This window comes from Protopterus annectens, chromosome 3.part1 (assembly GCF_019279795.1).
Source record: "Protopterus annectens isolate FY-2018-M chromosome 3.part1, PAN1.0, whole genome shotgun sequence".
Lineage (NCBI taxonomy): Eukaryota > Metazoa > Chordata > Ceratodontiformes > Protopteridae > Protopterus > Protopterus annectens.
In genome coordinates, this window is record NC_056732.1 from 1226284665 (window position 1) to 1226309206 (window position 24542).

The window sequence follows — 24542 nt, forward strand, 5'->3', positions numbered from 1 at the left end:
GCGCGGAGCTGCATGACCCGTCATGTCACACAGCTTCGCTAAGCTTAGCTAAACAGAGCTATAATGACTGTATGTGTTTCCAAAATTGTAAGACATGTAAAAAATAAGCAGCTCTGCCATGTTTTGAATGTGAGCCCATCATACCTGCAGCACACTGCATTAACCCACCACACCACACAACTCTTACCTAATGCAGGTGGTTTAAACAAAACATAGTAATTGCCAGTTACAGTCATTACTCGTGTTTTAGCAAAGCTGTGCGCCTCACAACACCACACAAACTGGAATAAAAAGTAATGGAAAACATGGGAGTGTACCTTGGACTCTGGTGCAATAGTACACCACTAGACAGCCAAAGACATGATAATGGATGTAACTGAGGCCTGTGATAACAGTTAAATATGCCCTTTTATCAGAAACATGTGGAAAGTCACCTGCTAAGGCATTCATGGCAAAATACATATTCACTTGGGACTCTGGTGCTGAAATACATCCATATAAAGCCATGCATATACTGATGGATTTAGTAAATGTATTTCATAGTCTGTATGTGCACACATATAGCTTGCAAATACACCCACTGTAGCAGTGACTTAGTAGCTCAGTCTGTTAAATGCCTTGCGTACAGTACATTTTGCCACACACAGTCCTGGGTTCAAATCCAGTGTTGTTGCATTTCAATTACATTATTATGAAGACAGCAATTAATGAATGACTCATGCACTCATTATCCACACAAAGCATTGCAAAGTAAATAACTGCTTTTCACTGATGGAAGTCAGAGGACTGCAAGTAGGGATACATATCCCATATCCATATAGCAAAACTGTATGTCACTAGTAATCTGTTATTGACACAGTTGCCTAACATACGCACCTTAAACACATGCCGTAATTGGAGTGTCAGGGGTCCTTTCACCCTGGCTCTGCCTCTGTAACAAGGCTGACACAGCTGACACAGATACACCTACAGCTTGTTGTCCTCCAAAGTATTCACAATCATTGCCTATGTCTATTACCTGCTGCAGCAGCAGCCTGTGGTACACGCAGCTCTATGTAAAGGTTCATAAGTTAGTACTAGGCTAACTGCCCTTACGGTCCATTTAAGCCTAGTCAATTACCCCATGTCAGAATCAAACCCTGCACCTTATGTTTGTAAGGCAGCCACCTTAACCATTATGCCAACCTCCCACAGAGGTTCAGCTACAGACCTATCCTCTGTGACAATGTAGTCTCCTCACCTCAGTAAGTCCAGCTCAACAGCTTAGGAAGGGGCCCTGCTCTACATCAAGACCTTATATATTGTACAGTCATTGCATGTCATTGGCTAATGATACTGCAACTCAACTGTTCTGGCTACAATTATCATATCAGAGTCACAGACTGGTTTAGAGGCAATTACCTGCTAATGGGCAGCATGTTAAAATGCAAGCAGCTGGCTATGGGCAAACATTCTGTATGAGACTTCCCTCACACAGAGCACACATTTGTGAAACAGTAGTAGTAGTAGTAGCACATTTCAACAGAGGAGTACTGCACTCCAGCAGGTATGTAACTGTTTTTGTGTAGAACAGGATGCAGATAGGAGGATAGAGGTATGGGTAATAGGGAGTACAGTAGTAAGTCTGTCTTAGGCCTGTGGCAATGACATGTCATTACCACAGGCCTAAGACAGACTTATTACTGGGGTAATGACATGTCATCGATTCCCTGCTGTCTTACACATACAGGAGACATACAATATATCAGGGTTGCATTGTCTTTTGTCATTGTGGCACACTGGTGTTGTTGGATGTCCCAATATAGTGGTCATAATAGCACACTTTTATTTGTCTGGCACTGGTCTTATGACATATTATTGGGTGGCTGGCCTTAGGGGAGACACCACAGTGGACTAAATTGTTGGTTGGATGATCATACAGCAGAATCTCTCATGGCACACAGGGAACAACCTCAGTAATGATACTATCTCAGTTGTATCCACACACATAGTATGTTGTCACACTGTGGGGTATGACATGTGTGAGCAGGCACTGGATAGTGCCAGCCATTTTGTTGTTGCTGTATCTGTACAAAGTGGACAGCCATGTAATTGATCCTGTAATGTCTTTCCCTGTTGGTGTGTTTCAGGACTAATGTATTGCAAAAGGCACACCCCCTTCTCAGATGCAGAGAATGAACTTATACTTCAAGGATTATGGCAGCATCATCACATCCTCCTATCCAAGTGGAGGCATAACAGGGAACAGCGGGCTGCATTGTCGGCAGACCTTGTCCTGGTCTGGAATGTGAATGAGACTGGCCACCAGGACAGGACATAAGAACAGGTTTTACACCATGCTACATACATGCTGAATGCTGCACATTGAAGGGTAGCTGATGTAGCCAGGGATCGTGCCATCACTGGTGGAGGGCCTGCAATGGAACAACCACTCACAGCCACTGAGGAATTCCTAGTGAACCTAGGGACACATGACAGCTCCCAGGCATCCATCACAGTATACATTATGGAGGTGGGTACCACAGTGTCCACAGCAGAGTAGCAAGCAGGTAAGCTTACTGTGATCACAATTGTAATACTGTACCAGGCATTCTGTCAGGCTGTACATACCTTTATGTGAATGTCAGGTCTAAGTGCTTTGGGGGGGTTAGCTCAGTTGTACACTCATACTCAGAATGTCAGCAATACATCAAGTAACACAGTACCTACTGTACATGTGAGATATACGCAGGTATTACCTTGTTGTGCTGCAACATGCAGTGGTACTGAAATTACCTCACTCTTACTGTTTTACAGGTCCATCAGGAGCTGTCCAAGGCCATGGTCCTGCTTCTGGTAAGCTTGATACTGTTTTGTTATGGAACATACATATGCTATTAAGAATAAGGGCCAGGATAATACCCTATGCACAGGTAATGTTGTGTATAACCAGAGTAGAATGTTTGTATGTTCCAGTCTGGAACAGTTACCTAAGTTTCCTAGAGTGGGTAATCACAGGAGTGTAGTTGAATGAGTAGAAACACTTTTGCAGTTATAGTTCAAAGCAAATAAGCTTCCTGGTGTACATGAGACAATTAATCCAACGTGCCTTGTACATACCAAAAGGTCGATGGTACATACCTTAGGCAGGGAAACTTGTATTTGTATACATTTGTTACGCTAGGTGTACTGGGTTTTATGTGCTGTGTTATCAGATATAGTGTCATATTACATAACTAAAAGGTACATTGGACTGGCCAAGTGTCACGTGATGGCCATGAGTCAAATGCATATGTTGTTGTGAGGAAGTCTGTTGTGCATGAAAGCAGAGATGAGAGGATGTGAGAGTGGTAATTCAATTGTGGATCCTCATTATTATGACTTTTTGAGGATTTGTCATGCATAATAATGCAGGTAGTAATGTGTTGCTTTTGTCTTGGGTTTCCACAGGAGACTGGGGGTTGGGGTCTCTTCCCCACACCACCTGATGTCAGTGTTTCTTTGGACTCTGGTGATGATGATGGCCACAGTGATGTACAGGTGGGGTTGTTGGGGGGCTGAATCTGTCCCAGAGGTTGACATCCCTCTTCTGTCCCCATTGTCACCACACACAGTCAATATGCCCACACATACCCAGTCCCCACAGACTTCATATATGGGACAGTCAGAGGGTGGAGACACTGAACAGGCCAGTGTGGCAACTATGGCTTCATTGAGTGTAGACACTGGCCATAGCCAGAGAGCTAGTGAGGTTCCAAACAGGCAGATTCATGGGGGTGCTCATAGGAGAACTGCTATCCATCCACCACCTGTTGCAGGTGTCACATCAAGGGCCACTCAGTGTATGTTTCGGGCCATCATGGAGGCACAGGCACATTCTGAATGGAGTACCAGACATATGCTTAGGGTTATGGATGCAGCAGAGTCTGACATCAGTGACTGCCTCTGCCACATTGAGGACACCCTCGATCGATTCACTATTGCAGTGGACAGACAGTGGGCTGAGACAGTGTCTGTCTTGGTCTGTACATTGTCTGTGCTGGAACATGGGGTTGGAGTTGGGCATCAGACTAGTGGATGTAGGTCAGCAACACCATCTGCCGAGTGTCCAAGTGGCCATGCACAGTTACGCTCCTGTAGTGGCAGTACATCCAGAGCTACAGAGGGGAGTGTGCTGTATACACCATGACATGGCAGGTCAGAGGCACATGGTCCTGGGAGGTCCCATGGGGGGACACAGTCCCAGCAGACAGCAGTCACCATCATGTACAAAGTGGACAGTCTGACCGAGGGCATGCTGGTGCCAGTAAAACTCCTGGCAGACCAGTTCCCATGTTCAGGGCCAGAGAGGGTGAATTGCCAACTCTACCATGTATGGTCCACAGCTGTTGAAAATACACATGTAGGGCTAGCATTGAACTTGACTGTATATACGCACACACTCACACACCACTGTCACATGCAGGTCAGCTACACTGCACCTCTCCATGCTCCATTTAACCCACTCCTCTTCCTGACTCACACACATGCCGTCAAGGCCAGCCTAGGCCTCCAGCACCCTCAAACATCACCCTGTGCAAGTGATGATACCTGTGTCACATCCCTGTCATCCTTCCCATCGATGCAGGGGAATGAAGCTATGTATTTGATGCACAGGGTGACTATATTACTTTACATGTACTTGTGTAATGCAGTATTGTTTTGCATGCCACTTGTAATGGTCACCAACATATACTGTATGCTGGCATGTGTCATGAGTACGCAACATACTTTTGTGGACCTTATGTTGTATGATGTTGTACTGGCGGTATTGTTACACAATGAAAGATATGTCACAGACCTGAGTATGTTTCTGTTGCAGAAGTCTGATGGGATAACTTAGGGATACATGGCAGCAGTCAAGCAGCACAGCATGGCATGGCAGCACAGCATAAATATGACTTCAGCAAGGTACAGTAGTATACATGCATGGCTCCATAGGTTCACACCTGTATGACAGTCTACCAAAGACAATGATGGCAGTCAGCATACTCATGCATTCATAAGTTGTAATAAGGTCTGCTACAGGGCAAGGTGTGACCTTGCTGGAGTGCGTATGCAGCCTATCTGTAGGGAGCATAGTAGATGTATGACTCACTGTAAGGACATTAACCTACTATGTGACATTAGTATCACATGCTTGTGGGAGACATTTGTCTAACAGATCCTGCCTAATGGTACACCAAGCATCTCAATGCACCTCAGCACATGCCATCTGTTTGACTAGCTGGGCAACCATCATCTCAACATACGGCATCTGCCTGAGTCCCTCTTGGGCTTAGACAATATGTGCTGGTTCTGTACTGATGGGTATTCAGATGTCTCTGATTGTGAGGGCTGCATAGCCATTATGCTAGTTAACTTCACATTGCTATGGCCCCATAACATAATGTATACTGCTGTAACAGCATCACACACAAACATGGCCACATTTGGGCTAGTACCACTTCCACTCACTGCATACAGGACACACCAAGGCACACACATACTGCAAGTGCGCTATATGTAGATTAGAACACTTACCTACGTAATGGTATACACTACAGATCACATTACCCAATGCATGCAGTACAATTCATGTCTGTTAGTGCTATCAGTTTAGAACATATAATGTTTGTCAATAGCAGCAAGCCTTGTTGCAGTCAGTCATTGCGGGGGCATATCACCCACTTCAAATAAAATGATGCAAAACCCTACCTATGTCTAATTTATAAAGGTTATCACATGTATGCCATATGGATATGCACACGCACCATGTTGGGCAGAGTGGAATTAAAACCCTTAGCTATCTAAACTTATACACTACAGATCACACTACTTACTGTACACACCATGGCTTAAGTCGTATTGCTATACTGTCAGCTGGTAGTCATAAGGTGGTTGACATCACCAACCCTTGTAAAATAGGACAGTGTAGATGTCAGCAGTAAGTTATGGGCCAAAAAGTACATAACCATTGCAGGTGGATAGCCCATGATGGCATGGCAGTTGTTTTACAGGGGTATACACATATACGCACATACACACATGAGCACCACGTAGCCTGGAGTGAGATTAGAATTACTACCTATCTAGGTATTACACACTATAGATCACAGTATTTATTGCAAGCACCTCAGCTTACGTCTTACTACTACACTGTCAGCTGGTAGTTTTAAGGTGGCTGACATCATCAGAATAGGGCAGTTTAGCAGCCAGCAGCAAGTTTCAGGCCAAAATATGCATAACCATTGCAGGTGGATAGCCCATGAGGGCATGGCAGTTGTTTTGCAGGGGTAAACACATACACACGCACACACACACGCACACACACACACACACACACACACACACACACACACACACACACACACACACACACACACACACACATACATGCACAAAGTAGCCTGGAGTGAGATTAGAACCCTTACCTATATAGGCTTTCACACTATAGATCACAGTACTTATCAAACACCACAGGTCCAGTCTGCTGTATATGTGATTGCAGGCACAATACTTGTGCATTACACAAACTAGGCTTGTGTTGAACAGCATCTGTGGCCTGCAGAGTGATATAGGTTAGTACTGTTATCTGCATCTAGTATCCTGGTATCCTAGCAGTGAGATAACTGATGTTATCCTAGTTATGTGTATGCAGTTACCAGTATGGCCATATGTAGCTGCTTGCAGTTAGATAGGCAACACTGTGGGCATGGACAATGTGCCCTGTCCATATGTGTGTTGACACCATTATACATTACACCACGTGCTCACCTGTGTCTGTCTCCGTGGTGTCATAGGAGTCTGTAGGTAAGTGGATTATGTACTGTTGCCCTCTTACTTTGGATCCTTTGAGCAACATTATGGTTGTGTGATAGTGCAGTTTACTCACCATTATTAGGGTATGTCGGACAATACAGACATCCGCACACATATTTCTGTATATAACAGGGATGTATATATAAATGTAGCTGCATGTGTGTGTGTATGATATGTATGTGTTCTGTAGATATATGGAGGGAGTCTATGTATAATTTTAATATACATATAGCTATAGATATCTATTTGACACTATATAGCAATAGATATACTATGCATGTGAGAGACAGATACTGACAGATGGATATGTATATGTATGGGTCCACTGTGTAATCTCAAAATACTGAAATCCCGAATTTCAGTATTCCAAAATTACATAGCTGAAAACACAACTACAATACAAAATCCCGAAACCCCATAACCGCAAAATTTTAAATCCCAAACGTACTCTACACATACAGTACACACATACACATACATACAACCCCCCCACAATAAAATATATAATACTACACTGCAGATTATCAGGGGGGCTGCATGCCCCCACACCCCCCTACTTAAATATTCTAACTCCGAGACACACAAAGGAAACTCACACCCACACATTTTACAGTCCTTCACACACACACATCACAGTCACAACACACACTTACACACACTAAAGCCCCTAACCAACACACTTACACATACATACTTACCTAAACTTCCACCCATCCATTTGCACACAGCACCAGCAGAAGCGATAATTCAACATCTCCGTGCTTCAGGATTTTGAATTTCACACTTCTGCGGGTTTCGGAATTTTGTGTTTTCGGCTATGTAATTTTGAAATACTGAAATTCGAGATTTCAGTATTTCGGGATTACATAGTGGCCCCTTACATACATGTCTGTATGTATAGACATTTATACATAACAGGTCATTTCAATGAAAGGCCAGCAGAATTGCACTCATTTTTACTAAGTGTGTGGGCATGCCCCGTGGGACTGTCAGTACTTGTAATGTGACTCCAGGCCATACCTACCTACCTGTATTCTAGGCCAAGATTTTGTATGTTACAGACATTGACATCTGCCCCTGTTTCTGCAGTACTGCACTTCACTCAAAATGTCCACAGCATTCCCCAACTGTCTGCTGTACTAAATATGTGACTGGGGTTGGTAATGTTACACCAACAACAGACTGACAGTCTGCATACCTCTCAACTGTCCTGATTTTCACAGAGATACCCAGAGTTTTGCCTCATATGTTTGCTCTGCTCTTCACACATTTGTGGATTTCTGGTTCTTTATTGAATGTTGACATCAATACATTCTACTAACTACAGACAAACAATTGTGTGTCAAACTTTATATCCATCGGAATATATATATAGGTTCATAGGTTCATAGGTAGGTACTGGGTTGTCTGCCTGAGGGCATTTATAAGCCTAGCCAGAGTGTGACAGCTTTTGCTACCCCATTGATTAATTAACTGAGCCTCTGTCAAGAAGAGCCAATGAAGTGATCCCAGTGGTGTATCTTCTGTTACCCATCCACTCGTCAAGGTTTCTCTTGAAGAGTGTTAGTGAGGGGCTCTGCCTAATGTAGTTAGGAATTTTGTTCCAAAGCATAGGGAGTCTCTGTGACAGGAATCTATCCATCCAGCATGCTCTATTTATTATTGTGGCGAGGTTTAGCTCACTAGAGCGAGTGGCTCACAGTGACTTGGATTTCTTTAGGTGGAGCATGTCCATCAATTCTGAGTTAGACATGGCTTTGTAAGTCAGGCAGAGATCACCTCTGAGCAGGAGTTTTTCCAGTCGGGCTGCATAGGGCATACGTTTTGAGACCAGTAATCCTCTTGGTGAGGTACTTTTGTGGTCTTTCCAGCTGTTGGAAGTGTCTTGTGAGGTACATCCCAAATGGGGCATTGTACTCTATGATGGGTCTGATGAGGGACAAGTAGAGGGGCACTATAACCTCTTTATTTCTAGATGCAAACCCTTTAGTAATTAGATGGGCTACATAGAAGGATTTCTATCTACCTGGGTCCCCAGATCTCTTATTACCTCTTCTGTATTAAGGGGGCTGCCACCTATGTGGTAATTCATGGGTGTTTTGTTTTTCCAAAATGGGATGACTATGCATTTTTTGGCATTTAGCTTGAGACCATGACTTTGACACCAGGTGTCCATCTCAGTAAGGCCCTTTTGGAGAATGTGTCAGCTGGAGAGTCAATTATGGCTCCCAGTTTGCAGTCATCGGCAAACTTGGTTAGCCATAGTCCTCCTGTGTTTGCCTGTATTTCTGAGAAGTATATGCCAAACAGTAGGGGTCCCAGGACCGAGCCTTGTGGGACACCACTTGTGACTGGTTTAGAGTCGGACCTGGAGCCCGCTATTCTTACCGTGTGAGTTCTGTCTGTAAGCCAGTTGGCAACCCATCTCGTGACGTAGGGGTTTATGTTCAGGCTGGTGAGTTTTTCTATAATTCCTGAATGGGGAATGGTGTCAAAAGCCTTGGCGAGGTCAAGGTAGGCTGCGTGAACTACCTTCCCCTCATCTATGGCCTTGGTGACTGTCACGAAGAAGTCAACCAGGTTTAGTAGACGTGATCTGCCCTTAACAATGCTGAACTGGATCAGGTCAAGTGTTTGGATGTTCCCAATGTCTTTGTTAATGAGATCCATGATGATGCGCTCCATAGCCTTGCAGACCAGGCTAGTCAGGCTTATGGGGCAATAGTTACCAGGGTCAGTTGTGGCCCCTCCTTTGTGGAGTGGAATAACCATTGCTGTGTGCCATTCTATGGGCACATAGCCTGTGGAGAGGCTGAGGTTGAACAGCATGTTTAGGTGGGGGGGGTTAGTTCATTTTATAGTTCATGCAAGACGCAGCCAGGGACACCATCTGGCCCCATTGACACTGTGCTTTTGGCTTTTGAAAGAGCTGTTTTCACCTGTGCATCTGTGATTTCCGGGACACTACACTTTTCCGGTATTGGTGTGAGCCCTTTTGGGGCTGAGAGGGGGGTGATGTTTGCACTGAATCTATCTGCCAAGATGTTGGCAAAATCAGTGGGTTCAGTATATTTTGTACTATTTTGCACTAGCTCAGAGCATATCTGCGAGTTGCCACTTAGATTCTTGACATAGCTAAAGAAGGCTTTGTGGTTATCTTTCAAATCCTTGGCTATTTTTCTTTCGAAGTTAGCCTTGGAGGATTTTATGAGGGACCTTAGTTTCTTACTGATACTGATCAGGGATGTCTTCCCTTCTTGGGATTTGCTTTTTTTCTGAACTAGTTTCCTCCTTCTATTGTATAGCCTGTTTATGGCAAGGGTCTACCAGACTGGTTTCCTTCTCTTAGGGGAGAGAGTCTTGGTTTTGCTAGGGATGGCACGATCCATGCATCCTTGTAGGTGCTCATAGAGTGCATTTGTAAAAGTTTCTGCATCTTGGGCAGCATTATCCTTTAGCGTGGGTGATGTGAAACTTACCACCTCTGTCTTAAGTAAAGTGAAGTTTGCTTTAGAAAAGTTTTTTACTGTGGTTTCCTTAGTTGGTGGTGGTGGTGGTGGGATGTGGACATTCAGAGTGATTAGTTTATGGTCTGATCTAACCAGTGATGGGTTGACCTCTGGTGTGGAACACCTGACGCCCATGGTGGTGATGACCAGGTCCAATATGTTTTCACCTCTGGTAGGGGAGTTTACCAGCAGATCCAGGGCATTTGAGTTGATAAATTCCAGGAAGCGCTGGACCTGGGAGTTTGTACTTGAGTAGTTTTCCCAGTTAATGGTAGGGTAATTGAAATTGCCCAATATCAGGGTGTTCGGTAGGACCTTCATGTTTTCCAGTGTCTCCAGAAAGGTGGAGTGGTGGTCCTGGGTCATGGATGGTGATCTGTAGCAGGCCACAATTTGCATTGCAGATTTGCCTGACGTTAGTTGCACATGGATGCTCTCGGAGGTATCATGCTGCGCCACTAACCTGGAGGTGTAGGTATCCTTGATGAATATAGATACACCCCCTCCTTTTGTGTTTCGGTCCATGTTCTGTGGCCAAAATGTGTGGTATGAGTTGTTGCCCGGTAGTGCTGGGGTGCTCTGTGGAGTCTTGAACCAGGTTTCAGTTACTGCACAGATGTCAACGTTCTCCATACTGAGGAGTGCTTCGAGCGCATGCATTTTGAGATTTAAACTCCTTGTGATGAGTGGCATAACCCTCATGTTTTTATTTGTGATGTTTACAGAGGTAGGTTTGACTTTTGAGCCTTGCCTAAAAAAGGCACTATGGGAGCAGCAAGAGCCTTGGCCAATATTCGAAAGCCTAGGGGTGACAGGTGCAAGCCATCTCTTGCAAAACAACGGGGCCTATCAAGCATGTTGTCCCAGGCTGACAGACACTGGATCCCCTTTGAATGACACCAGAAGCTTAGACAATTGTTGAACTTGATCATTTTTTCTTTACACTGCGGTATCATTCTTGGTGAGGGCAGGATGCTACTCAGGGTCAGGGTCATACCCACCTGGGCTACATGATCAGAGAGCTCTTCCATGTCTCTTTTCATGTAGTCCAGGGAGGTACGTCTCAGGTCATTCACACCAACATGAACAATGACAGAGTCATATCTGTACTTGTTCCAGAGTGACCTGAGTGCTTGTGTTATGTGGCATATTCTGGCTTCCGACAGGCAGCTAACAGTAACCTTCTCCTTGTCCAGCCTAGTGAGTGGGACATCAGTGTGCCTGACTATAGAGTCACCTATTACTAGTGTGTTAGGTATATTATTTTGCCTTAAGGGCTGTGATTGTGCGGCACACTGATTTTGTGTTTTATGTGTTGCCTGGTTTGTGACTGGAGGTGCAGGTTTTTTGGGTGTCTGTTTTGGAGGTCTGTGATGCTTTTGCAGGTTTTTATTTAGAGCCTCCGAGTATGATTTTGTGTATTTATGTGTATCTTTGCCAGTGCTGATTTAGTATGTTTATGTGAGGCTGGATGTGTGGTGCAAGTGTTAAGCTTCGCCTCATGACTGCTTGTTCCAGTCTTGGGTGGAGAGAGCTTAGCCTCCAATTTAGCTATATAATTGTATCTTTCACATATGTTAATGTTTTGTGGTAGAAGGAGAGGGTTGTCTGTGTACATGAGGCAGTTGTAACATTGCCTCAGGATACCCAGGGTCACCAGCTGGACTGGAGAGTATACCTGAAATTGCCCTTTGGTCATGCCTGAATAGTAGGGTGAACTGCTTAGACACTTGGTTGTTGAGGGGTGAATAATGAGCCTTGCCCTGCTGGGCAGTCAAGTGTCGGGGTATATTAGTGCTTGCTATTAGGTCTGAGCAAGTGCTGGACTGTAGGATGCTTTTTAAGTGCTTAGATTGAGAGTTATACTACTTTCAAGGGAAAAACTGAAGAGGAGACTTGGTGGAGCCAGGATATATTTAGCCCTAGCTAACCGGCACTGCCTGGACATGCAAAACCATGCAAATACAGTTTTTATAGCAGGTAAATGAAAGACATAAAAATTAGTCCAAAATGGCCCACAAACTACTAACTTCTGGGCTGGAACCACTACTCCAAGGACAGATGGCTACTCAAAGCTCCCTCTCTCACAGGTGAACAGAGAAACCTCCCTCTATCCAAGTAAGGCATGGGCAACTCAGAAAATTGTAACAGCCCTGAATTCAGCACTAGCCTGAAAACTGGACTATACTAGCTTAGAAAGGTGGGAAACAAGGACATTTTTTTGAAAAGATAGGGCAAAAACAGTAAAAATACACTTAAAACAGCTTTAAATGACTACAAACAGTAAAAAATACACTTAAAACAGCTTTAGATGACTATAAGCAATCAGAAAAGGCTTTTAAACAAATTACCCAATTAACCAGTAAAAAAAATCTCAAAACTGAGCCCTGTTCCTGTAGTCTTCAATCAGACAAGTTCTAACTGCACACTCCTGCCACTGGGGTGCAGGGGAACCTTCTCCAAAAAAGAAGGCCTGGATTACTGCTCAAGTTATACGAACAAAACTAGATGCAGCAGGCCTAGATCTAGTCTATGCTACAGCAAGCAAGGTGCACCAATTTCAGTAAGAAACAGTTCAGATATGCAGGCACTATAAGCCTTTAACCAGAAATTCCCAGCTCAGAAGTGCAGAGTCCAGCCTCTCCTCCCACAAGAGTGCAGACCACGAAGCTCCTTAATGTAAAATAACTGGCCTGGAGCCCAAGTGCTTAAACCAGAACTAATACACTTTTAGAATAACAAACACTGAGCCCTCAATCAGCAGTTCCCAACTTAGAAGGATGTAAGCTGCCTGTCCTGCCACAACTTTGCAGACCACAAACATTCTTAATGTAAAACAACTGGTCTGAAGCCCAAGTGCTTAAACCAAAAGGCTTAGAATAATAGCTACACTTTAATCAGGTTACTACCAAGCAGTAATAAATGCAATTGAATACTTTTAAGAAGGTCTGGATTAGTGCTCAAGTTATGCAAACAAAGCTAGATTCAGCAGGCCTGGATCTAGTCTATGCTACAGCAAACAAGGCACACCAATTTCAGTAAGCAACAGTTCAAATATGCAGGCACTATAAGCCTTTAACCAGAAATTTCCAGCTCAGAAGGGCAGAGTCCAGCCACTCCTCCCACTGAAGTGCAGACCATGAACCTTCTTAATGTAAAATAACTGGCCTGAAGCCCATGTGCTTAAACCAGAACTAATAAACTTTTAGAATAACAGACACTGAGTCTTCAATCAGTAGTTCCCAACTTAGAAGGATGTAAGCTACCTGTCCTGCCACAACAATCCAGACCACAAACCTTCTTAATGTAAAACAACTGGCCTGAAGCCCAAGTGCTTAAACCAAAAGGCTTAGAACGATAGCTACACCAAGCAGTAATAAATACAATTGAGTACTTTTAAGATGATGCAAAAGCAAAATAAAGTAGGAAGAAACAAAAATACAGTAAAAGCAGGTGAAAAAAGTGCAATTCTTTTTTTTTTTTTTGAGTGAGCAAATGAGATGGGCCCAGGAGGAGTATCCAAATGCAAATTTACAAGAGGGGTTGGCAGTTTCAAAGCCACCAAGATTAACACCAAAACAAAAGCAGTGAGGGTGGGTGGGGAACTAACTGAAAAAAACAGAGCCACAACTTCCAGCTAGAAACTATTTAATGCAACACAAATAAATCAATTTAAATGCTGTATTATTTGAAAAAAGTGCAGATAAAGATTTACTTAAATTCACTTATACATCCAGCTGATTTGATTTCATGTAGGTCTTAGCAGGCCAAAGCTCAGAGTTTAAGCAGAAAATAATTCCAAGTGTACCACTTATATAAGGCAGGAACTGAATAACAATGAAGTAAACTACCCCCACTTATCACTGGCTATTCGAGAATTCTAACAAGCACTAACTGAAAAAACAGAGCCACAACTTCCAGCTAGATAGTATTCAATGCAACACAAATAAATCAATTTAAATGCTGTATTAAAGTGCGGATAAAGATTTACTTAAATTCACTTATACGTCCAGTTGATTTGATTTCATATAGGTCTTAGCAGGCCAAAGCTCAGAGTTTAAGCAGAAAATAATTCAAAATGTACCACTTATATAAGGCAGGAACCAAATAACAATGAAGTAAACTGCACCCACTTATCGCTGGCTATTCAAGAATTCTGACAAGCACTAACTGAAAAAACAGAGCCACAACTTCTAGCTAGATAGTATTCAATGCAACACAAATAAATCAACTTAAATGCTGTATTATTTGAAAAAAGTGCGGTTAAAGATTTACTTAAATTCACTTATACGTCCAGTTGATTTGATTTCATGTAGGTCTTAGCAGGCCAAAGCTCAGAGTTTAAGCAGAAAATAATTCAAAATGTACCACTTATATAAGGCAGGAACCAAATAACAATGAAGTAAACTACCCCCACTTATCACTGGCTATTCAAGAATTCTAACAAGCAACAACTGAAAAAACAGAGCCACAACTTCCAGCTAGATACTATTCAATGCAACACAAATAAATCAATTTAAATGCTGTATTATTTGAAAAAAGTGCAGATAAAGATTTACTTAAATTCACTTATATGTCCAGTTGATTCGATTTCATGTAAGTCTTAGCAGGCCAAAGCTCAGAGTTTAAGCAGAAAATAATTCAAAATGTACCACTTATATAAGGCAGGAACCGAATAACAATAAAGTAAACTACCCCCACTTATCACTGGCTATTCAAGAATTCTAACAAGCACTAACTGAAAAAAACAAAGCCACAACTTCCAGCTAGATAGTATTCAATGCAATACAAATACATCAATTTAAATACTGTATTATTTGAAAAAAGTGCAGATAAAGATTTACTTAAATTCACTTATACGTCCAGCTGATTTGATTTCATATAGGTCTTAGCAGGCCAAAGCTCAGAGTTTAGTACTGCAACACCTTTATGTCCAGCAAGGTTTATGTGACTAATATTTAAACTCTGTCCCTATGTTTGGGCCTTTGTCCCCCCCCCCCCAATGTTTCTGGCTATGTCCAGATTTCTTGCACTAAGAGGTTGGGAGGTATGACATTCTGCGAAAACACCAACATACCACTACCTCATATGCAAAAGATGTGAATAATTCCAAATTAGAACCATCAATACCATCACCCATGCTAGCTTCTGTAGTCCACTGAACCACATCCATCACACATTCAACAGCATACATATGTACATTGTTCTCCTGCATGAAGAGAAACATACAATGTATGAGCTTTATCTATGTTACAGCCCTGAGATTGCCTGGTCCACTGCTATACCATAGCTAATATTCCATTACAGCAGTTACAGAGGTACACTGCTGTGCTGGAGTTGGGGTAACAACTGCACATGATCAGCTTGGGTAGACAGTTGTCCACATATCATGTGTGGCCACTATTTAACATCTCCCTTGCCTGATGTTGTGAACATTCCAACCATGAGGCCTACTGAAAACTAAGGAACACTTACTATTGGACTGGGTATCAGTTGCCCCATGTGGATGTTACCTCTGACCAAATAGCCCACTATATTTTCTTGCATAACAGCAGCAGATCCATACATACGAAACCTTATTATAGTAATTCTTGCAATTAGTGCATAGGTTAGAGACTTACCTTGAGAATGCAGCCATTGACAGAACTGTAGTTCAGGGCTGACTCTGCGTGATGCAAGTGGTACACAGCCAATAGATGGATAGGTACAGGTTGTGTGAGTTGCTTGACATCAGGTATTTTATTATATGTATGTGAGTGGGAGTAAGGTGTCAGTCCCTGGAGCCCTAGGTTGTCAGTGTATGTGCTATGCGTTGCCACTTGGCCAATGCCAGGACATATTGGGCACGCCTACGTCTGACTAAAGGGACATCATCAGGGGGCTGCTCCTCCGAGTCCTCCTGTGAGTGCAACTGTGGTGACCTAGGCACTGGTGAGGGGCTATGTATCCATTCCCTATGCTGATCCTGCCACAACTGCTTCCACAGGATCATATTGTGTAGCATGAGACATACTGTGAACATATGTGCACATGTGGCTGGAGAGTACTGCAGGGCTCCACCAGATATATTGAAGCACCAGAACCATGACTTCAGCAACCCAAACACATGCTCTATGATGTTTCTAGTTTGCCTGTGTGCCTCATTATGGCATTTTCTATGTGTGTGTGTGTGTGTGTGTGTGTGTGTGTGTGTGTGTGTGTGTGTGTGTGTGTGTGTGTGTGTGTGCATTTATGATGGGTGCCATTATCCACTGTTCCAGTAAGTAACCAGCATCCCCCACTAAGTGGCCATAACCTGGCAGTTGATGGAGTGGTACTCCTTGCAGTTGACATACTCAACCCTCCTCACCAGGTGGCACCTTGATGTGTACATGAGTACAATCTATTTCACCCAGTACCTCAGGGTAGTGTGATACATAGTAGAAGTGTTGCATATTGCTGGCACTCGCCTCAGGGGTGAGGGGAAAAGAAATGTTCTCACTGGCATGTGGTAGCATGACTTCCTGGAAATTATGGAGTACCCTAGATGCTGATGGCTGTGAGACCCCCATCATGTCCCCAGTTAGTCTTTGGAAGGTACCTGTGGCTATTATCCTAATGGCTAGACATACCTTTGTTTCTACCGGGATGGGTTCCACTCTGTTGGCTCTAGCCTGAGTTGAGGGCAGCAGAGCTTAGTGAGTTCTTTTAGTATGTTTGTCCACCCTGTAGCAGTCTACAATATCCAGTTCATGTAGCTCCTGGAAGGTTACCCTGGGCCTAAACACTCTTCTCCTTCTCTGCCTAGCCCTATTGTCAGCAGCAGCACTGATGTCAGCATCTAGCACATATAGATGTAGCAGGCATGCAGCAGCCCTTAGCATTCTCAGTTAAAATTCTCAAGTCTGTACTCCAGTGGTGCAGAGTATGGGGGAAAACCAGATTGTATGGTGTATACAACATTTATAGTGCTCTTCTGTAGGTGCTGCCTGTGTGATTGGCTACCTATTATACATTGCACATGCCTAATATATCATTGTCATCATTTAATGGCCCTAGTTTAAGTTAAGCAAGGATCAACACTAATTAAGACATCATTGGCCTTTTAGGTACTCTAAGCACTGTGGCGCACTGCACAAATGTGCACCCCATAGATAAACACTGCTTTGCAGTCAGTGCACACATCCCCACACTTCCATGATCAGCACAGTGGCACACTGCACAAAACGTGGAAACCCACGTCCCATATGTAAACAAAGCTTAGACATCAGAGCACACACACACACACACACACACACACAGACTTCCATGCTCAGCATGACAGCATGCCACACAAACAGGTACAGCTAAGCTCCAATCAGCTTAGAAGTTATTGGACGCAGCTTCTGTTGATGTCAGCTACCTCCTCTTTGGGCATTAACATGGTTCTCTGCCTACACTGAGGAGATATGCAGACATGGTTACCCCATTATGCTATTCAATATCTCCACCTCATTTGCATAGGGATCTGTGGTCACAACCTGGCTACTACACACTTCCAAGCCCTTCCACATTAACAACAGCACCAGTGCACCATTGTAGATACTGCATGCAAGGTCCTGTAATACATTTCTCTCTCATGATATTAATATTTTATTTTTCCAGGGTTTTTTATAAAGCATGTTTATGCACTGTGGTGCACCACATTGTGCAAGCATGCTAAGATTATTAAAAAATATATTTTAATATATTTACTGTAACTTTTGGAACACACAGAAGATAGTTTTGCTCATATCTGTGTGTGCTATGCCATTTTTGTCTATCTATCTACATTTTTACAGCCCTTTTTGTCTGTCTACAGTCCTGTACACAGAATTGTTCTGTGTACACTATGGACATTAACACAGAGTCTGCAGAGCTGCCTATCTGTTAATTGCCTCATTTGCAGAGATTCACCTGCTTATGAGGTGATTTACATGCCAGAAGTTTCCGTGTTGATCCACTTGTGGATGCCACTCAGCAGTGCTTAATAAATTTAAAACTGTATGTGCCCATGTTAGCAGAGCAGCGCCATGCCTACATGGAAAAAAAACATGTAGGCTTTATTAAATTCCCCCTGAATCTGAAACTCGCCACACCCACATCTGCATCCCACCATAATGTGCACATGGAAAAAGTGACCATGTTAGCTTTATTGAATTCCCCTGAAAGTCAAATGTTTCAGTGTAGCCAAATAAACTCCACCGCGTCCCAAATTCTAAAATAAATTTTCACTGACTTATGCTTTTCTCGGCATTGACAGACAAACAGAAATATTCACCTTAGTTATTGGCTACTTTTGTCTAAGGGCATTGATTGATAGAGATGAAAGGTAGGGAAAGGGAAAAAGTTCTGCAGAAAGTATACTTGTGTGAAACTGCAGGTCTTTGCTTGACACCAAGAAAACTGCTAGTCTGTGATTTGCTGTAAAAGACTATGAAGCAGCTTGTAATTAAGCAGTAGTGTTGTAATTAGCTACATTTAAAGCTTGCAGTTAGTTAAATTAGGAGCTCACAAGCAGGTTATTAACCACCACATTAAAATGGCTGTCCACTCACGCAGCAAACTTATCTATTTGGATCTAAATATATTCTCGAAGTATTACAAAGTATGTTAGTGTTGCCATACATTGACAGGCATGCTGTTAAAAAACTAATATCTGATTCTAACTTCTATGCTTTATAGTGTCATTTGCACATTTAACATCTATCCCCATTGTAAATTCCTATAAGCTTTAATACCTAAGAGACTAATTGTATTCTTGCACGGCACTCCACTATTTAGAAAGTGACAATATATTTCATCTCTCACTACAGAAAGATTGCCATTGCTTATATTTATTGCATATTTATTAATTCTTCTTCAAATGTCATACAGTTAGAGCATAATAGTCTGACATCATCTTATGACAGACAAAGTGCATATAAAAATGTAGTCATGACAAACCCCACAGCAGTGATGAAACCTGTAAACTCACTCTATTGTTTAGATATAGGGCAGGATTCACGAAGGCTTGCACGGAGTGCAAGAGACGTGTAACACTCCATGCAAGCCTCGCGATCCAGGAACAGCCCTAAACTCCGTGTAAGAGACCAGCTAAAACGTCTCTTACACGGACTGGGCGTGGATATGCTAAATACCTCACTTGCAGCCGAAAGGTATGCAAATGAGGTATATTAGCGATCCACGAAGCAGAAACCAGCCCGTGTAAGAGATGTTTTAGCTGCAGAAATGTACTCAGTTGACAACTGAGTATGTTTCTGCAAAAATCACAACGGAGCCATGTCAGCTCCAAATAAAGGGTGCATATGTGTCAGGCAGCATGCACATGGCCAAATATGTGGCCATTGGCAAGGTAACCCGATGCAAAAATAATAAAAATATAATTTTTTTAAACGCAGCGCAGCCCAGCGCAAACGGGCTGCGCTGTATAAAACATAAAAATGAAGGTTATAAACCCACAAATGTGGGTTTTATGCAATACATGGAATGACAATGCAGGGACCAGCAGACCAAAAACAACATGGCCACCGTGTAGTGGTTGCTAAGGGGGGAAGCTGAGTCTAAGACATGTAACTAAGCATTAGTAGGCAATCTCATGTAAATGAGGGTTAGGATACTGAATCCCACAGTCACATAGCAAATGAGCACAGTCTGAGTAGTGTAAGAGATACATAAGGGGGAGGAATAGAGTAGGAGATAGGTGACATCACAGGGGGGAATGGTAGAAAGAAATGCAGTTCATTGGAGGTCAGTGTAACATGACAGATGACAGACACAGATCAGGGAAAGAGGAGTGCCACAAGATAAGCATGGGAAAGTCAAGAAATGGAAGGTGTACACTGTTACTTACACTAAAGTTTCTTGCTGGGTGCGCATGCACACGTGTGCGCGCCATGAAGCGTGAGTAGGGCAGTGTGTGCGCGTGTAAGGCAGACTGAGCATGTGGGAGCGTGTTGGTAGATGTTTAACACTGTTTGCGCTGGTGTGTGCGCGTGTAGTGCAGACTGAGCATGTAGGAGCCTGTTGGCAGACTTGTAACACTGTTTGCGCTGGTGTGCGCGCGTTTTAACCCGAATAGGCAGATCCTGAACCGTGTAAGCATGTGTGCGCGCGTGTAAGCCACTGTGAGTGTGTTTCTGCTGGTATGCACGCTGCTCCCCCCCTGAGGAAACAGAAAGGAAAAAGGAAGCAACAGAATTAGTAGGAAGCTAGCAGGGAATACTGCTGGAGCTAGCAGGTGAAAACAATTAGAAGCAGGCAATTACACAGGCAGAGTAGTAGCCCAGCCCAGCACTTAAAACTCTGCAAACAGCAGTGCAGGATGTTTCTCTCAAGATACACTGCAAAACAGGAGTAAGCTATTAGAAGTGAAAATTGAAAAAGCTTAACTCAGAGCAGAAATGTTAGGGGCTGCCATAGCTGTCATAATGAGACATAGGCGACTTGCTGAGGGTGGTGTCAATGCAGATGGTGCCAGACAACCCGCAGTGAGGAGACGGAGAAGAGTGTACAGGCCCAGGGTCACCTACCATGGGTTACATGAGCTGGAGATAGTAAAGCGCTATAGAGTGGACAGAGAGCTTCTGCAGCAAATAGTTGAGCTGTGCAGGCCACGCCTCACACACAGAACCAACAGAGGGGAACCCATCCCAGTGAAAACCAAGGTATGTGTTGGCCTAAGAATACTAGCAACAGGTACCTTCCAAAGACCAACTGGTGATATGATGGGGATATCACAGACATCAGCCTCCAGGGTACTGCACCAGTTCCTGGATGCCATGTCAGCACATGTCGGTGATCATGTATATTTCCCCAATGCCCGTGAGGTATTGGCCAGCAATATACGTCTCTTCCAGCAAATAGCGGAATACCCTGAGGTAGTGGGTGCAATAGACTGCACGCACATACGCATCAAAGCACCAGCCGGTGAGCAGGGTAGGGCCTACAATAACCGCAAGGGCTTCCCCTCCATCAACTTCCAGGTCGTGTGTGATGCCCAGGGCATAATAATGAATGTGTGTGCTGGCTGTCCTGGGAGCTTCCATGATTCCCACATCTGGCATTTGACGCAGCTGTACCAGACATTTGCCAATGGGGACATCCCACATGGACACCTAGTGGGGGATGCAGGTTATGCACTGGAGCCGTGGCTGATGACACCCACCAGAAACGCACACACACCTGAACAGGAACGCCATAATGAGGCACATGCACAAACACGTAATGTAATAGAGCGTGTGTTTGGGCTGCTGAAGTCACGGTTCCAGTGTCTGGACACATCTGGTGGAGCCTTGAAGTACACACCAACTACATGTACCCAAATTGTCATGGTATGTGCTATGCTACATAATATGATCTTGCGAAAACAGCTGCAGCAGGACTAGCATAGGGCTGGGCCAAACAGTCCCCCACCATTGCCATGGCCATCACAGGCAGAGCGTGACTTGGAGAAGGAACAACCTGAGCCTGCCCCAGTAGGCAGAAGGAGGCATGCCCAGTATGCCCTGGCCTTGGCAAAGAGGCAATGCATAGCACATACACTGGCTCAGTAGGAACCCTGGGAATGATACCCCCTCTGACTCACTCAAATAATAACAGGGATGCCTAAAATGACATGACCTGCTCACAAACATGTACAGGGAGTGTAATATGTGCATCCGACAGAGGCAGCCCTGCAGCACCACCTGAGGCATGAATGCCATGTGTTAAGTAATGTAACACCATGTACTATATGCACACCTGAGGACCCTGACTAACATTCACCCTCACCAAGCATGAAGCCACAAAACGATGATGGGATGATCAATTGCAATAACTGGCTGAAGTAATGCAGTTAGTCAAAGGGGAGCCAATGTGTTCCAGCCTGGGAAGACATGCGGAGCATGACATGATGCACCACCTACTAGGGGTGGCGTGCACCTATCAGTCCAGGCCCCATGGACACTGGCAAAGGCTGTCAGTACCCACAGCATGCCCTGAATAGGTAAGTCTCAAAACACAAACCCACATTCATAGGTACCTCAAGGGATAGGAACCTAGATGTAATGCTACCCAATGCCAGAAGTCTAAACAGCAACATGTGTGCAGTGTAAACACACACAGTATGGAGAATGTAGATATCAGTCCTGTAATAGAAAACTGGGTCAAGGCTCACATCAGCACCCTAACACTACCAGGTCACACCTCATACTGTGCTGTACAGCCGCAAAACATGTAACAAGCTACAAAAGGAGGGTGACTAGCAGTAAATGTCAAGGATAACCACACCCCCATGTTGGTACCACAACAAGAAGCAGCATGGATTAGCCATGGTCAAATACCAATGGCTAAAACCGCCTCCCAGTATATAGCCTGCTGCAGACTACTGTCCTAATACCAGGAACTGCACCTGGCCTATGTTGGAATACATGAATATATCAAGCCCCCCAAACCACATTATATTGCTTGACTGAAAATACCCAGACATACACTGGGAGCATTATACTAGCACCAACACAGTAGGAGAAAAGTTCCCATAATCCATAAACCAAAATGCCCAGGAACAACGTACCACTCCCACAAGAGGGGTAAGTATACTGGATGTGATAATCAGCAACATGTGTACTGGATGGCAAGATGAGAAGTGTATCCCTCACTGGTAAGACCAGACCATAGAGTAATCACACTGGATATACACATCCCGACCCCAGTACCTGGCCAGAATACCACAGTGAAAAACATGTGTAAAGCATAGGTTGCACCCCTCCAAACCGCTGTGGAATCCACGAAAGGCCCTGTGCAAGTGCAGAATATGGGACACACCGAAGAACATGTTATACAGGCATTCCATGAACACAGCCAGGAATGCTTGGAGTATGCAATCACAAATAACAACAAGACACAATGCCATACATGCAGGCATCTGGCATGCTGGACTCCAGCCATTACCAAACCATGCAAGAGAATGAGGAAGCTACTACATGATAGAGCAAACATAAAAAGGGAAGTAATCACTGATCAGTAGTATGGCAATAAAATATGTCCACACATACTATCCACTAAGGCCAGCCACAACAAGTAGAATCTGTGAATCCAGAGGCAATGTGACACCTGGCCCAAGTACACAGACAACCCACCACTCCCCCCAATAAATACAAATATATGTGAGAGATGCAACCATGTATCCAAACTGGAGGCTGAGCTCCCCCAACTCAGTACTGTCAAAACTAGTCAGGAGGAGAAGGTAACCACATACACCACAAACCCAGTCCCACATAGACCTATCACAACTGTAAACCAAACACATAAACACAGAAAAACATTCCCGGAGGCCCTAATTACAAACACACCACACCAACAGAAGCCTCCAAAGCAGATCCCAAGCCACCACAACCCCCAAACATAGCACATGCAACACATAGTACACAAAGCTGGTGTGCCAAACAGTCACAGGCCAGAAGGAGAAACAACATGCCTGATACAGTTGTAATAGGTGTCTGTATAGGCAGACACACTGCTGTCCCACTCACCAGACTGAACAAGGGAAAGGGTACAGTAAGCTGCCTGTAGGCTGCCACAATATGCCACATAACACAAGTACGCAGGTCACCCCAAAGCAAGCAGAAATATGATGCACTCATTGTCCATGCTGGTGTGAATGACCTGAGATGTACCTCCCTGGACTACATGAAAAGAGACATGGATGAGCTCTCTGAGTATGTACCCCAGGCCGGTATGACACTGGCCGTTTGCAGCATCCAACCTTCACCAAGAATGATGCCACAGTACAAACACAGAATGATCATCTTTAACAGGTGGCACAGTTACAGCTGTCAGTCCAAGAGGGTCTAATGTCTGTCTGCTTGAGATGTCATGCATGACAAGCCATGCTGCTGTTCCAGGGATGGCTTGCACCTGTTACCCCTGGGCGTCTGGATACTGGATAAGGCCTTTGCCACCTCCATAGAGCCGTATGTAGGCAAGGCCAAAAAGACTACCCACCACCCTAGAAAACATAAGTGGTAAGAAACATAAGGGTAATGCTGACCAATGCCAGATGTGTAAACTGCAATATGCATGCCCCTGAGACACTTCCCAGTATGGAGAACATTGATGTCTGTGCAGTGACAGAAGCCTGCTGCAAGCCTACTGATAGCACACTAGCACTACCAGGTTATACCACATATCATGCGTTATGGCCCCAACACCTGGACCAAAACATCAAAGGAGGGGGAG